The following is a 27,736-nucleotide window of genomic DNA, read 5'->3' on the forward strand; positions in this document are numbered from 1 at the left end:
TGAGTTATTCACAGATGTGATGGGTGAGATCCAAGTGGTCACAGAGGATGCATAGTAGTGGTGGGGTTATGGATCCTCCACAATGAGATAGTGCAAGTGGTGTAGGGGGTAGTGGTGGTACATGTGGTGATGGTGGTGTAGCATCTAGACAAAGTGCTATTTGAGATCTTCTGTATGCATTTTGGTACTTTTTTATGACATTGATTCTTGGATGGCTCTTTGGTAGCCGATTTTTGTAGACATCATTGGACTCTGATACTTTGATTCTTTATGATGTGAGATATGATGATATATGATATGATCTCATTTTTGGTGGTGATATAGGATGTATGTGATGCTATGTTTATGTAGGATGATGATGTTTTCTTTATATTGATGAGATGTTTTTATTTGCTAGATGTATGTATGAGATGTTTTTATGTGCTAGATGTTTGTATGAGATGATTCTTATATGCATTGTATGGATGATTATGCTAACATGTGTATGCATGATATTATATGGATGATGCTAATATGTGTATGTAGGTTGTTAGTTTATGAGATGGATAAGTTTGTGTGGTGATGCATTTGATGCAATGAAAATTATGAGTTTATATGGTAATGAGATAATGATGATCTAGTTTAAATGATGCATATTTTATTTATGAATTTATATGAATGTAGTTTATATATGTTTGATGATGGTTATGCATTCTTTTTAGATAAATGTATGATTGATGGATGGACATATGTTTTTAAGGCAAATGTTATGTATGTGTCTAAATGAATGCAACTAAGTGATTGATAATGAGTTTTAACATGTATGTATGTAATTTAACTAAATGATGGAATGATGTGAAATGCAACCAAATGAGTCAAAACAGATGATCATGATGTTAAATGAAAAATAAATGCATCTAATGGAGAATGAACAACTGCACCTTAATGCAATTATATGAATGCATTTTAATGAATCTAGATGAAAAAAAAAAGGATAGATGAGATAGATGAGTAGAATAATACCTTGTAAATGGTTGTGACTAACTTAAACAAAATACAGTTTTGTGTAAATGCAACTTGTTAGGCCCAATATGGAAAGCTAATGTACTGAGAGGGGAGGGGTGAATCAGTACTCCAAAACTTTTCTTTGATAATAACCTTACTCTTATGCATAAACAGAATAGTGTAGTAACATAAAATAAAACTAAAATCAATAGATAACAATCATACATGATTCACTCCATAACACATATATTTTGGTCACGCAGAAACTCTTGGTTAGAGAGAAAAACTGTGGTGGGGATGGCACCCACAACTTCACTACTACAATAATAAAGAATTCTCGGTTAGAGCTACATTTAGCTATTTCTGATAGCTTACCCTGTTAGGAGTATTAAGATCAGTTAGATCTACCTTACTAAAGGATTTTACAACATTATATAAGTGTAGCACCTAGTTAAAGAATTTACAATTTATAGACTTGGTTAGAGTCTTTTACCCTATTAAAGGTTTCTCTTAAAACTTCAAATATTACAAAAAAATCATTACAAATATCTAAAACTTTACATCTGAAATGCTAAAGCAGATTCTATGTGCTCTGAAAAAGATTACCTAGCTTCTAGCATACCTTGGTAACCCATAATGAAACTCGATAAACCCTTCTGTTTACTCTGTTCTTTGACTGTTCACTGATAACCTTCTCGGTGACCTCTTTGTGTCTCTATAATAGTCTTCCTTCATACATACACACACACCCTTGTATCTCTTGTTGCATATCTTATATCTAACCCTAGAATCATGTTGTATAAATAGATCTCTTACAATGGTGATTTAATTTATTGCTTCAATCTTACAAAAAGATTCTTCGAATGAATGACTAAACAAAATATCTCATTGGTTAGATTGACCTTGTAATCATACACAATCTCCTAATGCAATTTCCAATGCAAAAATGGTTAGATGTGCCTCGATCTTGTAACATGTTTTCATGTGCATGTCCAGGTTCAATGTATCTAGTAAAACATTTCACTTGATGAATATCAAATCAATGAGTTAACTTTACCACTTGGTAGCCATGAAACATTACTCGATAAACAGCTCGGTGAATACTGTGTTCTGTGACTGCTTTCTTCTATAATCGACTAGACTGTTCATACCGACTTCTCTATGTGTACCGACTGCATGATTCAGTAATACTAACAAACTAGAATATATAGTATGACTTTGGATATGAAACTAATGGCAATTTGATAAGTAGTAACAATCTCCCCTTTTGACATTAGTTGAGATGTTTGACAAAAACTACTTACAAAGTCATAACTCAAAAACTATATACTTGACAATATATACAATAGCCAAAAAAATAGTATATGCAGATATACTCCCCTTATCATTATTCTGTATATAACTTTGAATTTTGCATGTTCAATTCTATTCTATACTTGTGTGCTCTGAATGCTCTGTATATTCTGCTCGGTATACTCCCCTTGTATACAATACTCAAATTTTTGTTAACAAAACTTTATTACTCTCCAAATGTAGAATTACTCCCCCTTTGCTGGGCTTTCATCTTTGTAGTATCATAATAAAACTGTATTACTTTCCAAATGTAGAATTACTCCCCCTTTGTTGGGCTTTCCTCTTTGCAGTATCATAATATTACTCCCCCTTTTTGACAAACATTAAAAACTTAATTTCCATCCGGAGGTAGTAACTAATCATAAATAGTCTTATACTTGGTCTAGGCATTGGTGAGGGTGACTGAGAGTGAGTCCTTGACACTTTCCATTAATGAGTTTTGTGCTTGAATATCAGATAAAAGTGATATCAAGCCATCAAGAGCGCTTCCCTCTTGTGTAGTTGATAAGCGTGTAGCTTGGTTGAGCTGTTACTGTACTGATGAGAGATGAGGAATGAATAATGTTTGAAGGGTCATTATATCCATCCTAATTTTATGCTCTTCATTCCTCAGTTCTAACTATTGAGCCATGAGTTGTTGTAGCTTTTTGTAAAAATTCTGAACTGAATTAGGTTCAGTGGTCAACTTAGATGAGAGATCGGTGATCTCTTTCTCAATTGCATCAGTTTTATTTTTTATATCTTTAATAGATAAAGAAAATGTACACAATTTCTAGAATAAATAAAGAATGTGCTTGAGTTGAGGGGACAACTCAGCAATGAATTTGACAAGTTTTACCTTGCCAATAGCAATTGATTTTTGTACTTCCTCTATCATTTTTGTTGTAAGCTCTTTATCCCTGAGCTTTCTTAAGTACTCAAATGCATCAACTCCAAATGTTTCAATCTGATTGAGGAGTTCATCCAACTGAATATGGATGGCTGCATCGGTTGACACTATTGCTGATGGCAGCATATCTATTAGTAGTGTCCTAACCTTCTAAAGTACTTTATTCTTTTTTTGTATGGCCAGTTGCTTCTCCTGTTCGATCTTTGCTTTGCATAGTTCACCAAATTTAGTGAGTGCTTGCCCTTTCAATTTGGAAATGTCTACATTGGGCAACACAATTGGTTTAGATAAGTCAAATTTAAAACCATGCTTTCTCACCTTCTTTTCTTTTCCTTTGGTCTATGGCACTAAGACAAGTGCTTGTGAGGCTTGTTGACCCTCAGTAGGTTGCTCGGTAGATGCAACACTTTGGTTAGTTCATGTAGCCATTGTAGTGTCTTTGGGTGGCTCAATGCTAGGGGTCTTAGTTGTAATAGTTGCAGTGTTTGTCTGTGCTTGAGACTTCTAATCTTTGGTTGTATCACCTGCAGCTTTAGATTTGTTGCCTATATCTCCTGCAGCTTTAGATTTGTTACCTTCAGTAGTTTGCTCGGTGTCCTTGGGAGCTTCAGTTGAGACTAGTGGCTTCACCAGTGGATAAGGCTGAACTTGTTCTAAGACAAATTCACTACAGACAAGTTTTGCATAAGTGGTACCTTCAATCATTTCCTGCTCCGGTGCTGCTTCATCCATTACATCTTCATCAATTTGTATAGTGTCAACCGGGTCTGGACCTTGCTCGGTGACATCTAGATCTTGCTCGGTGACATCAACAATTTCAATTTGAGATTGTTCACCAACATCCTCTTGTTTGAAGATCTCCTACCACTTGGCTTTAGTCTCATTTTCCACATCAATGTATAGCCCATTCATCAATTTTAAGGCTCTTTGTTTCACAAGAAATTTAGAATTGTATGTGGACAAATGCTCCTTGATTTTAGCTACGGACATGTCAGGAAATAGATGGACTAGTCTTCTTTCTCTTATTTGTCTCTCCGAATCAATTGCATATTTCCATCTATTATCAATATGTGAGTAGAGTTCACTCGGAAGTGACTTCGCTAGTTCTAATGGTCCTAACTGAAACTTTAGAAGTGTACATATGATAGCTTCTTCAATCTGTTGTTTCTCATCATTATTCCTAGTCTCATACTTAACATATTTGAATACTACAAATCCACTATATTCTTTAAGATTGGCACAAAAGTTTTCAACACTGTGAATGTTTACCTTTTTGCTTTTCACAATCTGGAATTTGTTTGCATCATCAAACTCTGTATCACTCGACTCTTTTGCCAAAATGAGTCTCTGAGTAGATTTCTTATAAGTCTTGGTTACCTGTGGAATGACAACAGTCTTTTATTTCTTACTCAGTGATGCAGCTGATGCTTTGGTGTTGGGTCTCTTTGTTGGTGGAGTCAGTAAGGCCTTTGTGATGTCCTGTTTCTTTCTTTTCAGAACTTTACCCTTTGGCAACTCTGTTCTCAATGTTATTGCAGCCTCCTGTGCTTCTGATTCCTCTTCAGTAATGGCAAGATTGCCTTTGACAGGTGTAGAGGAGGATTCTTCTCTGAATTTCTCAGATAAAGCCTTTATCATCTTTGTATCTTCTCTTGTAGCCTTAGGAACTACAATGCTCATTTTTACTTTCTCCTTCACCTCTTCATAGGTTCCATACCTTAGTTTAGTTGCATGCCTTGGCAATGATAGATAGGCATCAATTTGTTGTTGTGTAATATCATAATCAATCTCATAACCCATTGGTTGCAACGATTGAGTCCTTGGTTCGACAACATTTACATAGCAATAATCAGTGTTGACTTCAAAACATATATTGTCCTTGTATTTTTTGACCAGCTGTGGTGGGATCCTGTACCTGTTGTGCATTTTCTCTTGGAATTTGCTGAAGTAATCATCCATGATATCATTAAAATTATCTCCTAACTTCTTGATGTAGTCATTCATCTGATGGGTGATAGGTCGGTGTAGCTCCCATACTACTTTACTGACAGAGGGAAAGAACTTCTCAAAAAAGAAAAACATACATACAAGTAGTGAACCGAACTTTAGTGTGTTTGTCAAGTTGTTCTTCTTCAGCTTCCTTATTGTGTTCAGGTTTTCAAACAAGTTCTTTAGTAGCACTTCACATAAGTCTACTTTCATTCCCTTCTTCACTATTTTGTAGGCTAGGTCCACTGCAACACATGGTACATTGTTTTCCCTTTCAGATTGGAAGAAACAGTAACCAATAGCTTTGATTGCAAATTTTAGTTCAGCATCAGTGACATTATTCAATTTTAGTCCTCAGTAATCAGATTCTACTCTGGTTAGACTAGTTAGCTCCTTTTGTGATATCATTTTCTATGCACGAGCATGATCGTAGATGGGATATCCGGTGATCAGGTGAATGACTTCCTTCATGATCTTGAATGGTTGCTCTTGTAGCCACATGAAATCATCATGTACTTTTCTCAATACAAACTTAACCCACTGGGGTTTGAACACACAGGGATAGACTAGGGCTTCAATTAATCCCTTGATTTTGATATGCTCAAATTTGCTATCCAATTTTCCATCAGTGCACAGTTCATCATATGTGTCACTAATCTCTACATGATCGAGTTCCTCAACACATCATTTGGTAAAGAATCTGACATCTTCCATTAACAACACTCGATCCAGGATGAGTGAAAATGCAGTTTTATCATCCAATTCTGAGGCAACTTTAGGAGTTAGAGAATATTTCAGTGAGGGATTCTCCACATTTTGGACAATTACAGGGTCTTGGATCTTGGGCGCCATGGTAGATTTCAGGTAAGATTTGACAAGTTATCCTTAGGGTTTACAAACAACTGACGCTTCACATTCGGTAGACAATAGCAATTTGACTAGATCTAAAACCAGCTTAACAGTGTGAATAGATTGATGTAAATACCTTGAAATTTGCTCTAAATGAAGTTTGATCACTTTGACTCGCTCTGCTTTGCTTCTCGAAAACTTGGGTGAATGAAAATGACAATGAAAACACTTTTAAGTACTCAAAAATACCTTATCAGGCTCCGTGCAAGTTAGGTCAAGATATTAAATGCACTCAGTTCACCTTTTACCGATTTACTCTTTTTTCTATTTTCACTGAGTACCCAACTTTGCTTTATTAACCGACTTGACAGGTTTCCTGTATACACCAACTTGATAGGTTTTCTATATAGTATATAAACTGACTAACTTCATCTTAACTATGCAGATTTTGAATTCTGTACATAATAGAATAGGAACTGTTATGATTTAACTTTTAAAGAATGCAGTCCCTTCATACCTTTCCTTGACTAATTTGAAATAGGTGCACCTAACTCGATAGGTAAGGTGCTTTCTTCATCAGACATAATTTCTTTATTTTTCCAAATCATCTTGAATATTTCTTTTATCTCTTCAGTGTCTCTTCTCAGTTGATCTCTGCAATCTCCAGCTAAATGTCTAGCTTTGTGACAATGAAAACATGTCATACCAGGATTTCTCCATGATCTCCGATTGTTCATTCCAAATCTTATAAAATAGTTGGCACTTATATGTCCATATCTTCCACAACATTCGCACCATATCCTTATATTGTAATCCCATGGTACTGTTGCATATTGTCGCTAAGGATCTGTGTGAGTTCGATAACCTCCAGTGTTTGCTCAGTGTGGATACTTCATGTAGTTCTTTTGCTTAAACCAACTCTTCTCAGTACTATGTCCATATCTATTGCAGTTTCTACAAAACCCTTTGAATTTTGCCTTCTGATAGTTGTTAACAAACTTTGTCCTACATTGATTAGGTATGTGACCATATTTATTGCAATTGTAACAATATCCATTGGACTTAGAGATATTCAATTGCTTACCTTTTCTGATCTAGCATATGTTGGTAGTATGACCTTGATTTCCATAGTAGTAGCAAATAGGCTTCTTCCTTTTGATGTTATTCCTTTTTCCAGCTTGTTTTGATGATTCTCCTCTCTCGGTAGTATGAATTCCTTTCTCGGTTGATTCTTTTCCTTTGTAACCAAGTCCTCCATCTTTGTAGATTCTTCTTGTATTTAGTTGCTCATCCAACATCTTTGATGCTTCATAACTTTTCTCCAATGATTCTTTGGATTTCTTCACAGTTTCAAGTTCACCAGTCAACCTTGATACTTCAAGTTTCAATGATTGATTTTCATCATTCTTCAAAATTGCTTCATGATGTGCATTACCTAGTTGATCTGTCATATTTTGTTGGATACCAGTTAACCTTATGATTTCATCATCCTTATTAGATACTAGAGCTTCAAGTTGTTGTTTCTCTCTTTGTAGAACTCTTGCTTTATCCTCAGCTATCCTTAATGCATCTAGATTTTCAGTCATTTGTGTACTGAAATGTTCATGTTCTCTTTTCATTGCTTTTAGTTGATTAGACAATGCTTTGTTCTTTTCTTTTAACATTCCAATCATTTCTTCAGTCTCTTCAGATATACTATTCTTAGATGATGTCTTGATTTGTTCCACTAGCTCTTGAGAATCCTACAAGTTATCAAATAATCTTCTCCTTACTTTCAGAGATTTTTGCATTTACCTCTACATGTTTGCAATCACTTGATTTGCATTATCTAGCTCTTCTTGAAGATTCACAATCCTCCAAGATTGTTTGTAGCCTTCCATTGCTAAGATCTTTCTCTTTAGGTAGTTAAACCCTTTTCCAAGATTCAAGCTCTGATACCAATTGTTAGGCCCAATATGGAAAGCTAATGTACTAAGAGGGGAGGGGTGAATCAGTACTCCAAAACTTTTCTTTGATAATAACCTTGCTGTTATGCATAAATAGAATAGTGCAGTAACATAAAATAAAACTAAAATCAATAGATAACAATCATACATGATTCACTCCATAACACATATTTTGGTCACACAAAAACTCTTGGTTAGAGAGAAAAATTGCGGTGGGGATGGCACCCACAACTTCACTACTACAATAATAAAGAATGCTCAGTTAGAGCTACATTTAGCTATTTCTGATAGCTTACCCTATTAGGAGTATTAAGATCAGTTAGATCTACCTTGCTAAAAGATTTTAAAACACTATATAAGTGTAGCACCTGGTTAAAGGATTTACAATTTATAGACTTGGTTAGAGTCTTTTACCCTATTAAAGGTTTCTCTTACAACTTCAAATATTACAATAAAATCATTACAAATATCTGCAACTTTACATCTGAAATGCTAAAGTAGATTCTATGTGCTCTGAATAAGATTACCTAGCTTCTAGCATACCTCGGTAACCCATAATGAAATTCGGTAAAACCTTATGTTTACTCTGTTCTTTGACTATTCACTGATAACCTTCTCGATGACCTCTCTGTGTCTCTATAACAGTCTTTCTTCATGCATAAACACACACCCTTGTATCTCTTATTGCATATCTTATATCTAACCCTAGAATCATGTTGTATAAATAGATCTCTTACAACGGTGATTTAATTTATTGCTTTGATCTTAAAAAAATATTCTTTGAATGAATGACTAAACAAAATACCTCATTGGTTAGATTGATCTTGTAATCATACACAATCTCCTAATGCAATTTCCAATGCAAAAATGGTTAGATGTGCCTCAATCTTGTAACATGTTTTCATGTGCATGTCCAGGTTCAATGTATCTGGTAAAACGTTTCACTCGATGAATATCAACTCAGTGAGTTAACTTTACCACTTGGTAGCCATGAAACATTACTTGGTAAATAGCTCAGTGAATACTGCGTTCTGTGACTACTTTCTTCTGTAACTGACTAGACTGTTCATGCTGACTTCTCTATGTGTACTGACTGCATGATTCGGTAATACTAACCAACTAGAATATATAGTATGACTTTGGATATGAAACTAATGGCAATTTGATAAGTAGTAACACAACTAAATGAATCTAATCATGATTTTTAAAATAATCTAAAATGATGAGAATGATGGTTTAATGATTTAAGATACAACTAAATGTATTTAAATGAATGTGAATGAAAATGAGGGGAAATTCTTCTAAAGGAATCTAAATGGACTTAATGTAATAATGATATGATGCAAATGATGTTAATGTCAGTACACATTAATGAATGAACTAAATGATTTGAAATGCACTTAATTGAATATCTAAAGGGATGGAATGAATTTATATGCAAATAAATGAATAATTGACTAGATGTATTTAAATGCAACTAAATGCAATGAGATGATAATGCCATGTGCTTATGATAGATGAATGCAAGTTGGTGAAAAAGATGTAGATGTGGAATGCATATGGGAGATGATGTATCAAAGAACTCCATCATGATTGGATCCAAGATTAATTCATTGTTAAATAACCTCTCATATTTTTAACTTGTTTACACTTGCATAAAAACCATAAAAATGAATAATGAATGATCAACATGGATGGGTGATATGCAATGGAATGTAATATAAATAGATGAGATGGAGTGATGATCCATAGTGCTATATTTTTCATCATTGAGCAGGGTAGTAACAATTTTGGACGAGGCAGTCGGAACCAAGGTTGGAGCATTGTACCTGTAAGCAAGCAATATAGACAAAGAATTTCAACCCTCCATTCTAGTTCATGTTCAAATGGTTGAGGTATATGTTGTAGTCAGCAAGGCATAGTGATCCATGACTGTATTTTTCATATGATCACAGAGCTTAGTGAACTTCCCATGTAGACACCATTATGATATACCCCAGAACTTCATTGGAACAATCTACAAAATAGCAAACAAAGAAAAAGATATCAGGAGCCCTCCTAGCTACTCTAATCACTTGTGGATATCCTGGAGTAGTGTAAGAACCTAATATAAATGAATGAAAAAAATAACAAATGACCAAGTACTTATCAGCCAACCAAATTTTCTTGTCAAAGAAATTGTACCATGTCTTGTTTGAAAGGAAGGATGCATCCTTGTGAAGATGTTTGTGTGTAGATGTTTTGATTGATTGGTTAATTGGATAGGTGATCATTGGTTAACTAGTGTAAAACTATTAATTTGTGTCTGTGGTGATGTGTATGTACATGGACTAGTATACATTACAATTTTTTTGATTGGTTTTGATGTTTTTGCTAAGTTTTTTTGTGGAATGTTATGAATGTGTTTTTTTTTAAAGTTTTCATAGGTTTTATGAATATTTTTGGTATTTTCCAAGACATTGTCGAAATGAACAACTTAATGAATCAAAAGTAATGTAGAATCCACTTCTATCAGTAAGTTAAAGAACAAATTGCCCCTAGTTACATGGTTGTTTGTATAAGCATGATGTGAGACATATGGAGGAATAATCCTGATGGCAGATCAATAACAAGCAATGATATATATGAGGGATGGATGGATGCAAATGGATGCAATGATTGTGATCACAAAAAGTTTGAAAAGACAATGGAACAATAGCCTTTACGAGTAGCACCTGTTTGCCAGGTTTTCACCATTGTACTTACCCAAGGTGCCACCAGAGTGGTTGTTCACCATTTGGATGAATGATTTTCATTACTATTTGCTTGATTTATTTTTTTTGTATTTTATTCAAGACTTTTTCTGAATGTTTTTGATATTTTTTGATATTTGAAAGAGCTTGATGCTCTGCATAGCTTATGTATGAAACCATTTGAGGTGCATGTTGTTGATCGGATATTGTAGCATCATAAAATTATGACACTTGCAATTTTGACTGCATTTGGGTCTTCACGATGGCGGCGCAATGTTGAACCTGAATGGAGACCCCGAAACCTATTTATGACATCAAAAACTGCATCTTTCTGCACCTTGGCTTGATCCTCCTTGCACCCTACTGCCTTGGGAGGTGGGACCATGATGACCAATGCCCTGGTCCTTCAGGACCATGGCACCTAGCGCCCTGGTCCCTTAGGACCATGGCACCTAGCACCTTGGTCCCTGGCCCTATTTTGGGCCCGGTCTCTTCTTGGGCATCGGGTCTTCAAGTTTGCAATTTGGAAAATAATGCTCCTAGGTCGGCCTAAGGTTGGAAAAATCAGTCTCCTAACCCTAATTGACAAGTATATAAACAACATTTCCCCTCATGAAAAAGGAGGAAAAACATATGTGTGCAAGAGGCGGAAGTGATAGGCAAACATTCAAACATTCAAACATTCAAGCATTCCTTCAAGCAATTGAGCATTCTAGGTCTCCATTCAAAGCTAGGTGTTGCATTCAAGACAAGGATTCAACCATTGAAGAGGAGATCACTTACAACATACAACATCATTACACCTTCGCATGTAAGAATACAAACATTCTTACAACAAGGTATCAGTACTTGATTACATTACAAACATTTACATTTACAGTATTCTCATTTCTTGGTTAATTCCAAAACTGGGGTTTCACCTGAAGGCAAACCCCTAATCCCTAACCCCCCAATTGTCCTCTCTGTTATGTGTGTAGGTTGCAGGTATGCGGCTGTAATTGAAGATCTAGAATCCTTGTGCAGAGACGAACAGATCCCCCTTTGTTTCGCGGATTTTTTGGAGGACCGTGTGCACTTTGGGCGCCATCGTCCCATCAAATTTTGCTCAAACTTGCAGGACAGAATTGTCTCGACATTTTACTACTAATTTCAGGTCCGTAGCTTCATCCCATGTCTCTATCTCCATCTACAAGTAAATCTTTCTTACTTTCACATACACTCCTAGTTCAATCCTTCTATCTACATTCTTTACAAAAGAGGGTATCCTTGCTGTCTCAACCCTTGAAATTCATTTAGAATTCAATCTTGCATTGTGTGGGATTGGATCTTGTGAATTTCAACCCCTCTTTTGAATGAAAAGTCTCTCCTAAGTGAAAACCATCAATCCTAGTGACCTCCTTTCTCTCTCCTTGGAGTGGGGGAACACCTAGGGTTCGATTTTCCGCTTTACAGATATTTTAGTGGTTCGCCTTCTAGAGTTGCCAACTGATATGCCCTAGACTCGAAGATAGTAGTGATAACATATGGACCTAGCCAATTTGATTCAAACTTGCCATGGCATTCCTAGTTTGGTTTGTTGGGAGGATTTTCCCTTAGAACAAGATTGCCTACCTCAAATGTGTGAGGCTTTACTCGAGGATTGTAGCTTCTGCCCATGCACTGCTGATATGCTTTGAGGTGGTTGTATGAAACTTGTCAGTTTTCATCAAGTAGTTCTAAGTCTGGAAGATGTGATACTCTGTATGCTTCATCATCTATGAGATTATGCAAGGAAACCCATAGAGATAGTATTTCAACCTCAATAGGCAAGATAGCTTCTGCTCCATAGATCTGTGAATAGGGAGTTGCACCTATAGAGGTTCAAATGCTAGTTCAATATGCCCATAGTGCTAGATTCAACTGTATGTGCCAATCATGACCAACATCATTAACTATCTTCTTGAGGATCCTTAATATGTTCTTGTTTGATGCTTTGGCCTGACCATTGCCTTGCGGGTAATATGGGGTGGAGAAGCGGTGTTGGATGTGAAATTTCTCACAAAGCTCATAGACATCTTGGTTTTTGAATGGGAGTCTATTATCTATAATGATGGACATGGGTACACCATACCGACAGATGATATAATTAAGGATGAATGAGGCGATCTGCTTGCCGGTGACTTGGGTAAGTGGAACAACTTTGATCCACTTTGTGAAGTATTCGATAGCAATAATGATAACCTTATGGTCATTGGATGAAGATGGATGGATTTTACCCACAAGGTCAAGGCCCCACTGACAAAAAGGTCATGGTGTTGTGATTGGCTACAATTCCTATGCTGGTGCATGTATCAAGTCTCCATGAACTTGGCATTTCTTACATTTTATGACGAAGTAGTAGGAGTCTTTTCCATAGATGGCCAGTAGTATCATGTACCTCTTGAGTGAGTCCCACAAATTCCTTCATGTACCTCTTCCAAGGCCTTTGTTATCTCATCCTACTCTAAACATCGAAGGAGAGTACCATCGAGACTACATCGGTATAGGGTTTTAGTGATAATGGTGTATTGAGTGGTTTGGTGGATAAAGGTTTTACATTGATTATTTGATTGGTTAGGAAGAAGTGTGTGATCATGTAGGCAGTTAAAGAACTCACCATACCACGGGGAATCAAAATCGGTAAAATAGCATATCATCATGAATTCAGGGATATCATAAGCGGGAATCCAAAGTTGTTCAACCAAGAACTCATAGTGTGCTAAATTATGTGGAAGATCTAAGAGAGATACAATTGTGGCCATGGCATCAACAGCTCGATTCTGATCTCTGGGCATCTGCTCAAAAGTGATAATGGCAAAGGATGACTTGAAACTATCCACCATTTTCTTATATGGCATAAGCTTATCATCCTTGGTCTGATATTCGTCTCTGACTTGTCATATGACCAGTTGAGAGTCGCCATATACCTATAGCTATTTTAACTTTCATTGTATGGATAGTCAGAGTCCTCTGATCAAGGCCTCATACTCAGCTATGTTGTTTGTGCATGGAAAATTTAGTCTATAAGACTTTAGGATGTTACACCTTGGGGTGTGATAAATGGAATGCCTTCTCCCGAGCCATGTCTAGTATATGATCCATCAAAATATAACTTCCAGGGTTGTGTAGCTATGATCATGAAGATCTCTTCATCCAGGAAGTTAGAAATAAGAGGATGGTCACCTTTGAGTGGTGCATCGGCTAATTGATCTGCAATAACTTGGCCCTTGATAGCCTTACGGTCCACATACCCAATGTCAAATTCACTTAGAATCATCACCCATTTGGCCAAGCGGCCTGTTAATGCGGCTTTACTGAGTAGATAGTTTAGTGGATCAATCTTTGCAATGAGTTATACCTTATGTGTCTACAGGTAGTGTCTTAATTTAGTAGCTACCAAGATTATTGCTAGGCAAGCTTGCTCAATAGGTGTATAATTGCGTTCATAGCCAACCAGTGTACGAGAGATGTAATAAACAACACACTCTTTCCCTTCTACATTATGTTCTACTAATAGTATGCCCAATGTTGTTGTTGTAGATGAGATGTATAGCAAAAGAGGTTTGTCTAGATCTGGTGGAATCAACAACAGTGTGTTCATCAAGTAGTCTTTGATTATCTAGTGTAAAGCGGAAAAATCGCGGTCGAACCCTAGTTGCACTCCCCTCTTCCAACTCCGAGGAGAGAGAAGGGAGGTTCGCTAGGATTCGATGGTTTTTCACTTAAGGGAGAGACTTTACATTCAAAAGAGGGATTGAAACTCATAAGATCCAATCCCACACAATGTAGGATTGGATGCTAAATGAATTTCAAGGGTTTGGAAAGCAAGGCTACCCTCTTTTGTAAAGAATATTGAATTAGGGGAATTAAGCTAGGAATGCGTATAAAGTCATAAAGATTCTCTTATAAACTGAGTTCGGGTTATAGGATGAAGCTGCGGACCTGGAATTAGTAGTAGAATGTCGATACAGCGCTGTCCTGCAAATTTGAGCAAAAGTTGTCGGGACGATGGCGCCCGGCGCCACGGTCCTCCGAAAAATCCGCGAAACGAAGTGGGATCTATTCGTCTCTGCACAAGGATTCCAAATCTTCAATCTCAGCCGCGTACCTGCAACCTACACACAGAAAAGCGAAGACAATGGGGGGTTAGGGATTAGGGGTTTGCCTTTAGGTCAAACCCCGATTTTGGAATTAACCAAGAAATGAGCAAGTGCTGTAAATGTAAATGACTGTAATGTAAAACAAGTACTAATACCTTGTTCTAAGGATGTTTGTATCCTTATGTGCAAAGGTTTAGATGTTGTATGTTGTATGTTGTAGCATGAAGTAAGTGATCTCCTCTTCAATGGTTGAATCCTTGACTTGAATGCAACACTTAGCCTTGAATGGAGACTTGGAATGATCAATTGCTTGAATGCTTGAATGTTTGAGTATAGTTTCCACACTTGTGCCGTCATGTATGTGTTCTCCCCAATTGAGAGAGAAAAATGTAGTTTATATACTTGTCAATTAGGGCTGATAGACTGATTTTCCCAACCTTAGGCCGACCAGGGAAGTATATTTCCAAATTGCAATCAAAAAGACCCGATACCACTTAGGGAACCGGGCCAAAAATAGGACCCAGGGACCAGGGCGCTGGGCGCCATGGTCCTGGAGGACCAGGGCACTGGGCGCCATGGTCCTGGAGGACCAGGGCGCTAGGCGCCCTGGTCCTGAGGGACCAGGGCACTGGGCGCTCTGGTCCCACCTCCGGGACAGCGGGGTGCAAAGGAGGTTCAGGCCAGGGTGCATGAAAAATGCAGTTTTTGGTGTCGTGAGCAAGTTTTGGGGTCTCCATTCAGGTTGTGTGTTGCGTCGCCATCATGAAGACCGAAATGCAGTCGAAATTGCAAGTGTCACAATTTTAGGATGCTACATTTAGCCCCGACTTTAGCGGGAGTATGTGAGCTCATACTTCCGGTAAAGTACAAGGAAAAAACATTGAAAGACTTTCACCACGTCAAGGAGGCAAGATACACCAAGCCCCCAGTGGACTAAGGATCTTATGACTTCGATTGATAAAGTAAAAGGGAAGATCACGAGGGAGAACCATGACTGTCAGTAGTAAGGTTCCCTCACTATGAGTCATGCAAAAGAAATACCAAAAATTTTCAAGGCAAAGCTAAGTTCGCCAAGAAATTTTCAAGTATCTTGAATGGATAGACAGGGTGTATGCCCCCCTATGTTAAAGCGATCGCACACGCCTCAACGGGGGTGATTGTTTTAACGTAGTGATACACATAAGAAATGAGAAGGGAAAGGAGCACGTTATCACAAAGATTTAGCCCCCAAGTGTGAGATAAACCCAAGGATAATAAACACAAACACAAAGCACGAGGTGACTTCGCTTTCCTCGGGGTTAGTATGCTATATGATAAGTCATGTATATATCATATGTATGTATGCATAATTGTTCTTCATTCCCCAATCAAGGAAGGTCACCTAGAAGAAGGGAACACATGTGTCTTTTGAGTCTACATGAGAGAGACCAAAGAGATCTCAATGCTTTGCATCATCCTCAAGTAGACAACACTAAGGACGACAAATAGAAGAATGAGAATAACATATAGAAGAAGTAACAAAAGAGAGGGGGAGAGAATCTGCTATGCTAATGTAACTAGTCTAGCACGTCATCTACCCCCCAATCTTGCTGATCAATGTTTCGAGAAGGCAGGGAACACGCTAGAGGAGGAACATCCAACACAGCAGATGGAGCTATCAAAAGATCCAAACAAGGGCTATGTTCATGTTCCAAGCCACATTGTTCTTGTCTAGGAGCTAGGATAAGTGCTTTAGAAAATTCATTAGATAAATGGTTATCAACATCAACAAGTTCATATTCACTATCAGAAGCAAGAGGAGTAGCATTTTCATCATGAAAAACATTTTCATCTATATCATCATCAAGATTTATAGAAATAGGATCTTTAACTCGCACAGGATCAAGACCATCATGCATCTTATGTTTAGGAGATTTAGGCTCAATATCCAGCTGAGGAGAAAATGGAATAATGCTTGTTGAAGGTGTTTTTGGATATTGTAAAGTTTGAGAAGCGGCTGCTTGAGCCCTAAGACGACACTTTCATCGACGTTCGCGTGCAGAACGATTACGTCTAGTCTTAGTAGGAAGTGTAGAAGATAGAAGAGGAGGAATGTTCTCATCCTTATCACTTGGGTGTTTAGGTTGTGGTCTCTTAGGCTGGATAATAGGAGAAGAAGAAGGTCTCTTCTCTCTATAAAAGGCAGGAGGAGGAACTGCTCCATATAAAGGAGGAATTTTTGGTTTAGGAAGAAGACCAAGTCCATCATGATGAGGAGGTATAGGTCTACTTTTAGAAGGTTTATTCGGCATAGACATAGTCACATCCATAGGGGCAGGTTGGGAATCTTCTTGAGGAAAGACATTAGTTTTATCTTTCAAAGGAAGAATTTCCTTCTCAAGAATGATAGGAATGTCAAGTTTAGGTGTTCTAGGTTCACTTAGAGATAGGATCATATCTGTTTTCCACTTTTGATAAGATTTAAAAAGATGATCACTTCGCGGAGGAAGAGATTGAAATTGTTTAGGCCAAAAGTAATCAATAGGAACACTAGAGGTTCTTTCAGCTGGTTTAAAGAGACTATGATTGCTAGTAACAACTTCACCATTATGGGGAAATTTTAAACATTTATGAATAGGGGAAGCAATAGCCTTCATGGAAGATAGCCAAGGATAGCCAAGCTTCACACGAAATTGTTCGGAAGATGGAATAATAGCAAAGTTCACATCAAGAGATTTGTTATGGACCTCAATGGGCAATGTAATAGAACCAATTGCAGGAGAATAAAATGCATCAAATAATTTCACAACCACATCTGTTTTGTCATAGATCACTTGATTCATTTGCAAAGTAAAAAGAAATTCCTTAGTAATAACATTAACCATGCACGAAGGATCAATAAGCACTCCACGGCAAGGCATATTCTTGACTTTTGCAACTATGTATAAAGGACCATCAGGTGCTCTAATGGTTTCACTAGAATCAAATGTGATGGAAGGCTCTTTAGGGTTTTCTTGCTGCTCTACAAAGTTAATCACATTCGGAGTCATAGACACAAGACCATCAGATGAGAGAGAGGAATCATTAGCCTCAATCGCATTAGAGGTACGAGAAGTATGAGAAGGTAATGGATCAGTAAAAATCTGAAGATTTTGATTAGGAGGAGCTACAGATGTGTTGCCTTTATCATTCACTCCAGAAACAGAGATAGTATTATTATCAATCAAATCCTGAATTTTACCCTTTAAAGAAAAGCATTTTTCAGTATCATGACCAGGCTGACGATGAAAATGACAAAAAGCTTTATGATCAAAATAAGGGGAAGTAATCTTTGCAGGATCAATTTGTCGTACAGGAGGAAGAGTAAGCACATTTTGTCCCAATAACTTATTCATAATATCATGCAATGATTCATTCAAAGGAGTATACTTTCTTTCTTTCTTGAAAAATTCAGAAATAGGAGGCACACCTGATGCTGCATTCACATTGTTGTTGATGATGTTTTCATTGAATTTGATGGAATCTCTGTTCGGTTTAATCTTCCCAAATGGTTGTTGACTGCTATCACCCTTATCACTCGGAGCCATAGGATGTGATTGTTCCACTTGACTCACAGTCAGTTGATAATTGTGAAGAGTGGCACACAACTGTTGGAAAGAAGTAAACTCAGAAAACAGAAGTTTGTCTTGAATATCTTTTTGCAAATTAGAAATAAAGATTCTTTGAATATCATTATCAGGCACTGGAAAAGAAATTTGAGCATACAAATGCTTATATCTACCAATGAAATCAGTCACTTTTTCTTTAACACCTTGTTTACAATGCATTAAATCAATCAAAGTAACTTTAGGACTTATATTGTTTTGAAATTGTTGAATGAAAGCATTTGCAAGTTGTTCAAAAGAAGTAATAGAATAAGAAGGCAACGAGCAATACCATTGTAGGGCTTTATCTCTTAATGTTCTAGTGAATAGTTTCGCAAGCAACCTTGGGTCATAAGCAAAATCAGTACAAATTGTTTGAAAAGTCTTAACATGTGTTAGAGGATCTCCTTTACCATTATAGAGCTCCAAATGCGGGATTTCAACATGTTTAGGAGGGATAGCTCGAACAATGTCAAGAGAAAGTGGGCTCGCAACATCAAATGTAGGCACACTAAACTTAGATTGATTCATAGAGGCAATTTGTTGCTGTAAAGAAGAGACAGTTTGTGCAAGATTGTTAATGGTAGCTTTAGTCGAAGAGTTCATGTTAGGTGTGTTAGATTGAGATGGAGGTGTTATGTTATTGAAAGAAGGTAGAGAGTAAGGTGGTGGGACCCTACGATAGTCAACCATAGGGGATGATTGGATAGGAGGAACACTACAAGGAGGAATGGAATGGTTAAATGAATTGCCCCCTTGCGTCATGTTCATTTGTGAAGATGTAATAGGAACACTCATTGAAGGAATGTATGAACAAGTCGGATTAAATGAAGGGAGAGGATTAATTGAAGAAGAGGGATTGCCCCCATGACTAGTAATCACAGGAGGAATGTCTAGTATAGAGGTGGCCATGATGTTTGATGTAAAGGTAGGTATACTAGCAATAGGAGTTGTCAAAGAAATAGAATGATTGACTTGTGTAGGAGGTTGTGTATAACCTAAAGATTCAGCACAACTCTTCATAGGCATCACATTCGAATCCACAATGTGTGCAATACCGCGCAAGATATCAATTCCATTCTTATCATTTTGAACTATGCGTTTTAAACCCTCAATTAAAGGAAGAGCTTGACTATCGGGATACTCATGAGACATCCATTGGTGAAAATCGTCAAATTGGTTATCCAATTTTGAAAGTTGTTCAACGGAAACTTCATGGGGAGCTTCTTCATCATTAGGAGGATTAGAGGAATTACCCATGTCCTCGTTAAAAAGGCTACTCAAATTAGGTTCCATCTCCGCGGTATTTAAACCTCGGAAAGACTTAATTCTATGGCTTCGTCTAACGGGAATAGTGTAAGTAGGGCTTGTTGTTGTAAAACTCATGCACTAGAGAGAAAGAGAAAATTTTGAATTTAGAGGTAGCAATTTTCAGTAAAACCAGCCAATCTTCTAGATTTAAGCTGTTAAATGCAATCACGACAGTCTCCCGAAATTTCGGAAAAAATGTTCGGGACCGTGGCGCTCGGAGTGCAACACGGTCCTTGCAACTTTTTTCGAAATTTGCAGGGATGAAAGGTATGATGATTTTAGAGCTAATCTGAAAAAATTGAGTGATTTTACGATCTGTAGATAGGCCAAATTAAAGTTGCAATCTCAAAATTGAACCCTATCAAGATTGTCGAAAAATGCAAAATTTCGAATTTTGAAAAAGAGAGGGAAACTGAAATTTTGAATTTTATGATTTTAGAGGGAATGTCAAAAGCAATGCAAGTTTTGAAATTCAAAAATTGACTCAATTTCACGCAAAATTCAATTTTGAAAGCGGAAATCAAAGTTGTTGTAATTAAGCACTTAATTTCAAAAGTCACAAAATGCAAGAATTTGAATAAAGCACTGAAATTTCGAATGAATGCAAATGCACTTTTCAGATTTAAGACAGTAAGAACACAATTTTGACACAAAATTTCAATTTTGATAATTTTTGAATGTTTAGGAGCCTTAGACCAAGCAATCGCAAGACCAACTTTGACTGTAATTTTGAAGGTGTTATTATTTATAAAATCAGCCAAAATTTTGGATTTTAGCAGAAAAATACAGCAAGATCTCGCTCCCGAAATTTTGGAAAAAATATCGGGGACGATGGCGCTCGGACTGCAACACGGTCCTCGCAACTTTTTTCCAAATTTTCAGGGATGAAAGATATTGTGATTTTATTGCAGAATCCAAAGTTACAGCTGATTTGGAGATGTTTTGATCGGTCAAATTGTCGGACAAAGGTTGAATTAAGAGGGTTTCAAAAATTAGGGTTTTGACATTTAACCACTTAATTTTCAAAATTAAAGCACAGATATGAATTGATAATTTGTAATAGAAAGGCAGATCTGAAACAAGCATTAACAATTAAGCATTTCACAAGTTCAATTACTAAAAAGAAATTTTAGGGTTTTTATGCAATCACCTCTAAAATTTTGCAAAAGATCAAACATGGAAATGTAATCAAGGAATCAATTTTCAGATCTAAGCATAAAAAATCAGAAAGGATGTTCATGTCGGGTTCACCAAAATGTAAAGCGGAAAAATCGCGGTCGAACCCTAGTTGCACTCCCCTCTTCCAACTCCGAGGAGAGAGAAGGAAGGTTCGCTAGGATTCGATGGTTTTTCACTTAAGGGAGAGACTTTACATTCAAAAGAGGGATTGAAACTCATAAGATCCAATCCCACACAATGTAGGATTGGATGCTAAATGAATTTCAAGGGTTTGGAAAGCAAGGCTACTCTCTTTTGTAAAGAATATTGAATTAGGGGAATTAAGCTAGGAATGCGTAGAAAGTCATAAAGATTCGCTTATAAACTAAGTTCGGGTTATAGGATGAAGTTGTGGACCTGGAATTAGCAGTAGAATGTCGATACGGCGTTGTCCTGCAAATTTGAGCAAAAGTTGTCAGGATGATGGCGCCCGGCGCCACGGTCCTCCAAAAAATCCGCGAAATGAAGTGGGATCTGTTCGTCTCTGCACAAGGATTCCAAACCTTCAATCTCAGCCGCGTACCTGCAACCTACACACAGAAAAGCGAAGACGATGGGGGGTTAGGGATTAGGGGTTTGCCTTTAGGTCAAACCCCAGTTTTGGAATTAACCAAGAAATGAGCAAGTGCTGTAAATGTAAATGACTGTAATGTAAAACAAGTACTAATACCTTGTTCTAAGGATGTTTGTATCCTTATGTGCAAAGGTTTAGATGTTGTATGTTGTATGTTGTAGCATGAAGTAAGTGATCTCCTCTTCAATGGTTGAATCCTTGACTTGAATGCAACACTTATCCTTGAATGGAGACTTGGAATAATCAATTGCTTGAATGCTTGAATGTTTGAGTATAGTTTCCACGCTTGTGCCGTCATGTATGTGTTCTCCCCAAATGAGAGAGAAAAATGTAGTTTATATACTTGTCAATTAGGGCTGATAGACTGATTTTCCCGACCTTAGGCCGACCAAGGAAGTATATTTCCAAATTGCAATCAAAAAGACCCGATACCACTTAGGGAACCGGGCCCAAAGTAGGACCCAGGGACCAGGGCGCTGGGCGCCATGGTCCTGAGGGACCAGGGCGCTGGGCGCCCTGGTCCTGAGGGACCAGGGCGCTGGGCGCTCTGGTCCCACCTCCGGGACAGCGGGGTGCAAAGGAGGTTCAGGCCAGGGTGCATGAAAAATGCAGTTTTTGGTGTCGTGAGCAAGTTTTGGGGTCTCCATTCAGGTTGCGTGTTGTGTCACCATCGTGAAGACCGAAATGCAGTCGAAATTGCAAGTGTCACAATTTTAGGACGCTACATCTAGAATTCTTATTGGCATCTTGTATCCCATTGAAAGCAGATATTCTTGTGTAATAGATGTGTAAAGGGATGACACTTATCAGCTAGTTGTGCAATGAATCAATAGATGGATTATAGCCACCCTTGTAATATCCTTAATTTACTGATGTTCCTAGGAGATGGCATCTCCATAATTGTTTTGACTTTTGTAGGATCAACCTCAATACCTTTACTTGAGACAATGTATCCTAGAATATTCCTAGAGGTCACTCCAAAGACAGATTTCTTTGGGTTGAGTCGAACATGTTATTGTTCTACTCTATCAAAGATTTTATCTAATATGGAAAGATGACCTTCTCTTGTTAATTATTTTGCCAGTAAGTCATCAACATAGTCTTCCACAATGTTGTCCATCATATCATGAAAAATAGTGGTCATTGCTCTTTGATAGGTCACCCCTGCATTCTTGAGACCAAAAGGCATCACATTCCAATAATATGTTCCCCATGGGCATGTGAAGGCTATTTTATGCTGATCTTTTGGAGTGTGTTGGTATTTTGGTATGGTTTTGTCATTGATGTCAACACCTACTAAACACTTATCAACTCTGGCACATTGGAGATCTAACATCATTCACCGGAAAGCAAGTGACTAATGCATAGTCACTAGTATATGGTTCATCGGTAGGATATAGTGATCACTAGTAATTAGAATGGCATGGAAAATACTTGGTAATATCGAAGACATTGTTTGGAGATCATATCTTGGAAAGTTGTTTTATCAACATATTCATATTTGCATATTTGCTTTTACCAACAAATAGGTCCAGGGTTATCTAGGGTTACACCGGCAGGTTTAACTCTTCTAGATCAGCATGGCATGCTATAAAGATAATTAATTAATGTTGTAAATGCATTGAGCCGACATGTTCAATTGGTTATTGCATCAGATATTGTATTATTTGTAAAATGATTTTATTGTAATATCTTGTAGAGCCAACCTACTATAATTGGTCTTAGGTTATGGTATAAATGTAAGATCTTAAATGTAAGATCAGATGTAGAATGCGAAAAAGATTGTGTGTGAAGGTATATGCGAGATTAAGCAGAGCTATACACAAAGACATCATTTGAAGGTAAAGCTAGGGTTTTGTGAAAGCATATCAGCATTACACCGGTACTGAATCCAACATATGAAGATGCTATTTTAAGTAGTACATTCTTATTTGATTTAACCATCCAATTGTGGTCAGTGTGACTCGCATTTGTGTTTGAGCAGTGAGCTCTAGGCGGTTGGCCTTTCTACATTTGCAGACCCCATTTATGTACACTTACTAGCTGTAGTAGTATCATCTGATTATGGGTAAGGTTTCCCACCGTGGTTTTTCCCCTTATAGGGTTTCCACGTACAAATATTGGTATTATGTGTTGTGGATGATTTTGTCTTTTGGTTTCATGCATTAATCTTTACCAGTATTGCATTTATTAGTTAATTTGTTTCACCGGTATCACTTTTTCATCGGTATTAAACTGTAATTTGATTAAGTGGTTTTTAGTTTAATATTTTAAAGACAATTGATTCACCCCCCCCCCCAACCTCTCAGTTGTCCTTGGGACCTAACAATTGGTATCAGAGCTGAGTCCTCTTTTTGGAGAAGCTTAACAGCTTGATGAGATCCAATGTCTAGCAACTATTTCAGGAAGGACAGTCCTAAACTTGATGGATCTAACTATGGAATATGGAAGATCAGAATGGAGACACATCTGAACTGTATTGGAAAAGATATCTAGGAGGTTACAAAGAATGGATATACTGCTCCTACTACAACTCAACCAAATCCTCCAAATCTAACTAAAGATGAAGAAAATTATTGCAAGGCAAGAGAAGCACTTCTGAGCGCATTATCAGATCACCAAATCATGGGACTATCAGATAGGTCTACTACTAAAGCTATATGGGATCATTTGGAAACATTGAATGAAGGAGATTCCACAGTCAAAATTGCAAAACTTGAAAGCTTCCAGGTTAGGTATGAAAGTCTGAAAATGGAAGAAGATGAAAGAATTTCTACTTTTATGGAAAGAGTAAATGAAATTGTTTTGGGTATTAACTGTTGTGGAGGAACCTTGAGTGAATATGAAATTGTTTCAAAAGTTTTAAGAGGTTTTCCACCAGCATACAAAATGAAGGTTACTGCAATAAATGAACTTAGAACAATGCCTAACACATCAGTAACTAGGGATACATTGACTGGAAACATATCAGCCTTTGAGATTTAGGAATTTGGTCATGTTACTACTATAAAGACAAATCTAGCTTTCAAAGCATCAACATCATCTGTATCATCATTTGACAAATCTGATTGGAAAGCCTTTTATGCAAGAGAACTTGAAGAAAGAAGGAGAGAAAATGAAGAACTTGAAGAACTTGAAGCACTATTTGCAAGAAAAATGCCTAAAGGTCCAATTGGAAGTAAGTATGAAGGTAAAACACCCTTTAAATGTTTTAACTGCAATAAGATTGCTCATATGGCTTCAAGAAGCCCTGATAGACATGCTAGGTTAAGAGAAGAAGATAGAAGAACATACAAGCCTAATCCTGAATATCAGAAATACTAATTCAAGAAAAATAAGGACGTTGCTGATGAAGGAGTAACTGATAATTCTGATGAGGATCCGACAGACAATGGATGGGTTTTTGTTGCTATAATAGAAGATCAACTGGCACCTACAGTGCAACTAGTAGAATAGGCCTTGGCAGCAAAAATTGAAGTAAAGGATGAATGGATCATTGATTCAGGATGCTCACATCACATGATTGGTGACAAGAGAAAATTCTTGAACTTTCAAGAATATAATGGATGTCTAGTAAGATTTGGTGACGACAAAGCTTGTTCAATTAAAGGTAAGGGTTCAATATGTCTTGATGGTAAGCATAACATTGACAATGCTTACTATGTTGAAGGTTTAAAGCATAATCTTTTGAGTGTTGGTCAATTAGTTGAGAAAGGATTTCAATTAAAATTTAAGAATGGAAAATGCAAAATCATGAATAGAAGTGGTTTAGAAATTGCAATCGGTAATCAAACTAGAGGAAATATCTTTCATTTAAACAATAGTGAATATACATGCTTGATTGCAAACATTGATGAAAGTTGGCTATGGCATAAGAGACTCTATCATGTAAATTTTGATTGTATGGTAAAGATCAGTACTACTAAGGCAGTTAGAGATTTGCCTAAAATTGTCAAACCTCACAACACAGTATGTAAGGAATGTCAATTTGGAAAATAGGTTAGAGCTAGTTTTAAAAGTATTCCAGAGAAATCAAATAATGCTCTTGATTTAATTCACACTGATTTATGTGGTCCAACTAGAACTAAAAGCTTACAAGGTGATAGATATTTCATACTAATCATAGATGACTATTCTATGATGTGCTGGGCTACTTTCCTCAAAAAAAAATCAGAAGCACTTGGAAAGTTTAAACTGTTCAAAGCAATGGTTGAAAATGAAACCGGTAAGAAAATCAAATGTTTAAGGTTAGATCAAGGAGGTGAATTCACATCTAAGGAATTCAATGCATTCTATGAAGTGAATGGAATCAGAAGATAGCTATCAACACCTCAGACACCACAACAGAATGGAGTTGTTGAAAGGAAAAATAGAACTATCTTGGATGCAGCAAGAAGTATGTTATTAGAAGCAAATTTACCACATGTATACTGGAGAGAGGCAGCAAGCACAGCCATCTATACATTCAACAAATTTCACATCAAAGGTGAAACCGGTAAGACCCCTCATGAACTATGGTTTGGTATTATTCCTACTCTTAAATATTTCATAATTTTTGGAAGAAAATGCTATATTAGAAGATTTGATCCTAGAAGTGATGAAGGAATATTTCCTGGTTATTCATCTAAGAGCAAAGCCTATAGATGTTTTAACAAAAGATTGCAGAAAATCGTTGAAAGCACAAATGTAAAGATTGATGAATAATTCAGAGGTACTTCAAGGTATATGGATTTTGAACTGGCAACAAAAATTCTGTCAAATGAATCCACACTGAACCCACCAATACAGAATGAAGATCTAGTTACACCGGTATCATCTGAAAATTCCATAGTAACTGGGGAACAACAGCAAACAAAGACACCCCGGTATGTAGGATTGAATCATTCTGAAGATCAGATAATTGGAAACAAATATAGAGGAGTTATGACAAGAGGAAGATTTGCAAATGAAGAGGTATGTCTTATTTCTCAAATTGAACCATCATTAATTAATGAGGCATGTGAAGATAAATTTTGGATTAAAGCTATGGAAGAAGAATTAGAGCAAATTGAGAAGAATAACACTTGGACATTAGTTCCCCGGCCTAAAGATAAAAATGTTATTGGAACCAAATGGGTATTTAGAAACAAACTTAATGAAGATGCAAAAATAATCAGAAATAAAGCAAGACTAGTCTGTAAGGGATATTCTCAAAAGGAAGGAATTGATTACAATGAAACCTTTGCATCGGTAGTTAGAATTGAAGAAGTTAGATTATTTTTGGCTTTTACAGCTCATAAGAACTATAAAGTATATCAGATGGATATTAAATGTGCATTTTTTAATGGAATTCTTGAAGAAGAGGTTTACATTGAACAACCTGATGGATTTTCTTTAATAGAAGACAAAGATATGGTTTGTAGGTTAAAGAAAGCTTTGTATGGGTTGAAGCAAGCTCCAAGAGCTTGGTATGCAAGATTAGATAAGTATCTTTTGGAGATTGGTTTTTCTAAAGGTAATGTAGACAGTAATTTATACTATAAAGTAACTAATGATGACATCTTGGTTATAGAAGTTTTTGTTGATGATTTAATCTTTGGAGGAGAAGATGGATTATGTAAAGATTTCTCTATCAAAATGCAGCAAGAATTTGAAATGTCTATGATAGGAGAAGTAAAATTCTTTTTAGGATTGCAGATTTCTCAGACTGACAGTGGTATATTCTTGAGTCAATCAAAATACTTAAAAAAGCTACTAAAGAAATTTGGGATGGAAAACTCTAAACTGGTAAGTACACCTATGACTACAAATGACAAATTATCAATAAGAGATGAATCAACACCTGTTAATCCAACCAGGTACAAATCTATGATAGGAGGTTTACTGTATTTAACACAAACAAGACCAAATATTATGAATGCAGTATGTATTATTTCAAGATTTCAAAGTAATCCTAAGGAAAATCATGAATCAGTAGTAAAAAGGATTTTCCAGTATTTACAAGGCACTACAAATCTTGGCTTGTGGTATCCTAGAGATGACAACTTTGAATTATGTGCATATATAGATGCAAATTGGGCAGGAGATGTAGATGACAAGAAAAGCACCACCGGCGGAGCATTTTTCCTTGGAAATAGATTAATTTCTTGGTTAAGCAAGAAACAGAGTTGC

Source organism: Cryptomeria japonica, chromosome 7, assembly GCF_030272615.1.
Source record: "Cryptomeria japonica chromosome 7, Sugi_1.0, whole genome shotgun sequence".
In the NCBI taxonomy this organism is placed as follows: Eukaryota; Viridiplantae; Streptophyta; class Pinopsida; order Cupressales; family Cupressaceae; genus Cryptomeria; species Cryptomeria japonica.